At 42.6% G+C, this 6,268-nt stretch overlaps 1 long non-coding RNA gene across 1 annotated transcript; it reads left to right on the top strand.

Moving 5' to 3' along the window:
• The first annotated feature begins 5,462 nt into the window (after positions 1 to 5,462).
• On the top strand, positions 5,463 to 5,980 carry LOC120559638. Its single transcript, XR_005639339.1, has 3 exons — positions 5,463 to 5,518; positions 5,629 to 5,708; positions 5,876 to 5,980. It is a non-coding gene; the product is annotated as an uncharacterized LOC120559638 (long non-coding RNA).
• Positions 5,981 to 6,268: the final 288 nt, after the last annotated feature.

Genomic DNA, 6,268 nt, shown 5'->3' on the forward strand with positions numbered 1-6,268 from the left:
ACAACTTCTATGAACATATGGTCTTTTACAGATTCACGTTGTACACTCTATTTTGTCATCAGTATCCAGATGAGGCATACCACAGTAACATCCTTCAGGAATGACACATGTTCAGATTAAAGTGTGAACCTTTCTATGCATAGTTTCAAAGAAGACTGTATCCGGTATAATTCTCAATGTGAACTTCTCCTTTCCTATCTATCCCTGTCCCCCAAACAACAAAGTCACAGTAGCGTGCCTCTAAGTAAATTTGTGTCTGCACTTGGTAAAAGTATTGGTGGTCCCTCTTTAGTGAAAATTTGTCCTCTACCTCATGGAGACAAAATGTGCCATCCTGTTTTAATTTTGTCAACTAAACCGCTGTTCTCGAGACTATTTGGTGCTTTTACTTCTAACACACCCATCCCATGGCAGTCACACATTAACATGCCATCTGGGGGTGCCCCATCTGAAACAAACAATATTTAAGTATAAAATGATAGATTATGATAACCTCCATAATGTGCATAATACCATAATGTGGTAAAGAAAATGGAAAGCCCTCGACTATTTTTAGTCGAGGGCTTTCCTTTACTATTTTTACTAAGTTATCGGATGGTTAATTGAAGGCATTGTTTAGTACCTGAGAGAATGTGGTGCGTTTTGAGCTTTGTAGGCCACGGGGTAGCAAAGCTTTTTCAGTAGGGACACAGCTGGTTTTTCTGAGTTAGTGTGGCAGGCTGCTCGGATGTTAGATGCAGTGACCATTCCTTTTCTTTCTGGACTTCAATCCAAATCCACATAAGTCTTGTCTCGCTTTCTATTGCACAGCACTAAAATATAAAAAGCTGAGTGAAATTCATGTTGCAAATCACCAGTAATACATTTACATTTTAACAATTTTGTGAAGACTTTGATCCTGCATTCAAAATGTCCTTTTCATAAGACATCACTGACATACATACTTCAAACCACACTCATTGATGTATAAATAAAAGTACCTGTCCCTCTGTTATGCTCAATCCTGCAAAGACCTCTTCACTCGGAGTACAGTTCTGTGTGTGAGAGTGCCCTGTTCAATGGCGTGTACACTTTGCTAAGGGATTTCGGGATATTCATTTCTACAGCCCGAGGTATATATCTCTGTGCAGGGCCAGGAACTAAAGCTAGAATGGCACTCGTTACTGGTTCCTTCTCACTCTTCTCGGAAAGGTGTAGCATGTTTTACAGTGCTACACGTTCAGCAGGAGTTGGAGGTGGAATTTTAGCAGGCAGAAGGTCACCACATTAAGGCATGGATATCCGAGGCCGACGGGTCCCGACGGTACCCGACGGGCTGGGTTCGGACCAATATTTAGAATTTATGGTCGTGGTCGGGTCGGGCTCTGTCACGTCAGCGCGATAAGGCATTTGTTGTAAAATGGTGCTGTGTGTGTGTGTGGTAAGTGGGCAGAAGAGCGAGAGGAAGCAGACGTGTTGTAGATGCAACCCGAGCAGAGTTGGTGGATATTCATGTTATAACGTTGGCCCTGGAGGTAACTAGTCTCCGCTGGTTTTCTGATCACAGTCGGAAACAAGGCGATCAGGAAAGGTTAACCCATTGAACATTTTAACAGCTGATTAACGTGCACTTGTTGCCCCGTGTGCGCTGATGCGCTCACCTGTTGACATTTCCGAATGCCTTCCTACAGTTGCTTAACAAAAGCGGGCTTTCCACACAAACGTAGCCTACGTGTGTCATTAGTATGATGGAAAAAAAATGATTTTAACGGTCGGGCTCGTACACAAATTTCTTAATACCTGTGGGGCTCGGGCCGGGTTCGGTCACGGCTCTGACGGACACGGGCCGGCCTCGGACAGAAAAATTCGGCCCGATCCGGACTCTACACCACATCCATCTGCTGCTCTCTTTCTCTGGGCCTTGGAAAAAAAACTCTGGCTCCCCTCTGCACACTCTTTTTCTACTGGCTGCTATACTAGACTCATTCCACGTACAGGCCTCATCAGCATAAGTAGTGCCGCGCAGTTTGTTGACAGCTGCCTGCAATGTGTACGGAATGGCACCTACATGTGAGCACACTTCGCCTAACACGGCCATACAGGTGCATTGGCCAAATCGAACCAGTCCCTCCTTTCCACAGCAACCCAAGCTGTCAGAGGCGGTTCATTCAAGCTATAGGAACGATGTACCTAACAGGAAAAAAAATACTTTTAGTTAGATAAAGTCTATATTAAATAATTCACAAGCACAGTACCACTGATATTTTTAAAGCTTCCTTTTTAAATTAGGCTACATATGTTTACATATGGTGTCACGTGGTTATTCTAACCACACACGTAATCTCATTTGATAGAGCAGATAGCTTCCCTATTGTAAAATTAATTTCGTATATTTGTTAGAGTGAATTTGCTCAAGAATCAATTTGTTGGCTGAAAGCCTACTGTGAAATTTAACACAGGTGTCAGCAAAAGACTGGATAAAACAAGACATAAGAAGAGGCGTTGCAACAATAGGCTCGTTCGAGATGAACTGCGCCTTGCCTGTAGACGAGAGCAGGCGGCAGTAGCCTGGGGCGGTGACAAAAGTCTGCTCTCAAGTCGGACAGTTTCCAGCAGTCTTCAGGATGAACAGGAAGTGACAGAAACAGTGGTGGTCCGATTTAATAAAATGTTATCGGACCCCTATATCAGCTCCTACAGTCTCCAGCTGTTTTTATTATGACGGAGTAGCTGTCAAAATGCTCACATGCGATCTGTTGCTGATTTTAATTAACACACTGTAGATGATCTGTAATCTGAACAGATTTAATCTCTGACTTCTAAACGTAACTATCAGTCACACATGTTTTGTACAGAATAAGCCTTTAAAGCTGCTGTAGGTAAGATTGTGAAGAGCCCGGATTTTGCTAACAAATTTAAACATCAACTTCTCAGTCCCTCCCCCCCTTTCTGCTGCAGCCCAAACCGTCTCCTAAGCCCCTCCCACACAAGGGAGTTTGACAGAAATGCCGGCATGTCAGACAACATTTTCAGTAACTAAACACTAACACAATGTTAACTTTACTCACCAACAGTAAAACGATGCTAACTAGCAAGCTAGCGTTAGCCATTTCAGCATCATATCTGACCGACCACTGTGCAAACGTTACCATCATCCTCACCAATGTAGCTTTGTGGACTTTTGACTACTAATAACAAAGTGAAAGATAAATCATTCATGGTAATTATGTTACCTGTCAAGAAGAAATGTGGCTACGTCTGCATCGTTCTTCAGATCTTTAAAATCCCGGAGCTCACGCCACCTCTGAAAAGCCGCTTCACCACCGGAGTTTTAGGAAACTTTTCTGCAGCTTGTGCGTGGGGGAAGGGGGAGGGGAGAACGCTATATATGCGTGTGCGTGCCTGAGCAGTGATTGACAGGCAGACACCCCCTGTGGCCCTGATTGGAGAAAATCAACCGGGAGCGGTGGAATTTTGCCAATCGCAGTAGGTGGTGCCTTTTTTTATATTACATAATTCATGTAGTTCTCAGTGGCGGTTTCTCTAGGAGGCCAAAGGAAGCCTGGCCTCCCCATAAACATATAAAACATAATTTAAAATATAAAATATATTTTTTTTTTAATAAAATTTAAAAAAATAATTTTACGTTAAATGTTATTTAAAATTACGTTTCTATATTTTTAACCGTAGGAATTATAAATTTACGGTTGTCTTTTACTGATTTTGTAATTTCCCTTATCAAAACATTCCATTATCATTTTCTTCAGAGTGAAACAGCGCCCCTCTGTCACTGCGTGCGTGGTGCAGTCCTGTCTGTGCTCTGTCTAGTGGCCAGTAAAATGCTATGAACGCACAAAGGTGGCCAGCTTTTCCTGGCCTCCCTTTTTTAGAGAAAAAAAAATTATATTTTCAGCCAATCAGATTGAGGCTAGGTTTGACCGAGCTCGACATTGAATGGTCAATTCATCATAAATAAAAAAAAACCAGGGAAGCCAGGTTGAACCTGGCTTCTCACCAATCACATGCCTCAGACAGATGGGTAACTATGGTAACAGTACAGCAGCGGTGCTGTCCGGTGTCAGCTGAGCTAACAGTCAGTTAACAGCAAGTTTACACAATGAATGGCACAAAAGCGCTTTTTGATATTCTTTATTGATTAACCACAGGCTAAAAAGCGTAAAAGAGCGGAGGCAGAAAACTCAGCAACTAACTGAAGTAGCGACCCTGCTAGCAACAGACGACGAGGGAGCTAATCCTGTAAACCAAGCTAGCAGCATCAGGGTAGCCGCAGAGGGAACATCCACGTCAGCTCAGTGCTGCCAGCCTCGGGCTCACACTTTTCCTGGTACACGATTTATTTTTAGTGTTATGACTGCAACACAAGGTAATAATGCTGGTTTATTATTATTATGCTGCCGCCGTGCAGTAAATTGGCATGATTTATCAACTGTTCAGTAACAGTTCAACTGGAAGTTTATATGAATAGGCTATATGCACAGTTACTTCCTGGTTACGGACAAGCCAGCCCAATCACTTCCGGTCGTCTGTCGTCAGGTGAGCTTTCTGTCAGAGCCGGCAAAACCAAAACAATGACTTTCTACACTCGTTGCCTTCAAGACTTACCCCGTGTCACTATCAACGATGTACACCGTCTTATTAAGGCTTACTCAACAACGGCATCAAGCAAAAAAGAAAAAGGATTTAAGCTGTACATAACCAGCTATATTCATGACTATGAAGGTAAGTGTACAATGTAACCGTTAATCTAACGTTAACTGAGGTTCTGCGAGAGTAGCGTTACATAGCAATGACGTTAACGTTTATAATGTAGCTAACATCGAACAATATAATATAATCATGCTGAATCACATATTAGCAGTGAAATGTATGTGAGCTCCTGCTCTTTGAGATAAACAGGCTGGCAGTCATAAAAATAGTGTATTAAAGCTATGTTGTTATGCATGCGTAAGCTAACGTTATACCGTTACGCTCGCTGATATGTTTCTGTTTCTCAGTTTCTGACAAGAGCGACTCAGGAGAGGTGTCTGTGAGGGCAAGCTGCTTCAGGTCAATGAGGAAAAGCGAGAGACCACACAACTTAAGTGTAGGAAAATGAGAGCAGGTTCAGTGTTGTAAAAAATGCATTTTAGTAATGAATGGTATTTGCAGTATAAGTATCAAGATATTAGTTCACCCGCACACAGCAAGTGGACTTAAATACACCAGTGACTAAATTCCAGTAGGTTAATACATGTACAGTATTTTAGTTATATTATACACTAACATACCAGAACATCAAAAACACATAGGTTACTTTACCAACTTGTATACATTTATTTTACAGATTGTTCTCAAAGACTCTAAGCCTGTTGAACTGCTGGCATGCCAGTGCTCATGTGTGGCAGGGCTTGCGCTATGCAATCATATTGCAGCATTGCTGTACCAAACCTCACATTACAGCCAACAGGGAGCAATAGCTGCCCCCCCTACTCACAGCTGTACAGGGTCTGAGCAACAATGGCACAAACCCAGGACCCAGGTATTGTTTGTTTACAACACTTCCATAATTAAAATATTTCAATCAACTCTCAACAGGTTCGCACATAGGCTACATCGTCCTTAAATAAGTTATTGTACATTTGCTTACAGGGTTTCAAGCCTGGTCCAACAAATGAGATGGTAGTGTTGTCAGCTCAGCCCAAGGAGAGAAGAGTGGCTGAAGGAATCAGGTAACATTAGTTAAACTGAATATTTCTGCTACATTCTGTGTCTGCTGTGTCTGTCCACACACACACGCACCAAGCGTAAAGCTACAGAACACAGAGGTGTTCATTCATTTCTGATAATAATAACATTACTACCTGTTTAACTGATCAGTTATGTTGTATGTTTTCAGGAGTAACTTATACAAAGGAGCCTGTAACCTGACCTGTGACCTTCCAGACATGTCAGTCCTTCGGTTGAATGACATCTACCAAGGCATGCCAAGGGAAACTGCTCCACAATAACAACCATGGGAATAGCGAGGGTGTACCATTAGTAGACAGTGCCTTTGGAAAAGTCCAAGAAGGTAGTGTTCTCTCCTACCATCTTCCAGCATGGACTCCACCAATGACATATCTACATGCGACTGCACCACCAAGACCATCCTTACCTCTTGATGGTTACTCTTTGGGGCCCTCGGTGTTGTTTTGTGCTTAACTACCATCAGCAGCTGCACATGAAATCTCTTCAAACATCGGAGATCAGCGGCACCAACTTGAGGAAAGCACAAGACAACAGAGCACAC

This window comes from Perca fluviatilis, chromosome 5 (genome assembly GCF_010015445.1).
Source record: "Perca fluviatilis chromosome 5, GENO_Pfluv_1.0, whole genome shotgun sequence".
Lineage (NCBI taxonomy): Eukaryota > Metazoa > Chordata > Actinopteri > Perciformes > Percidae > Perca > Perca fluviatilis.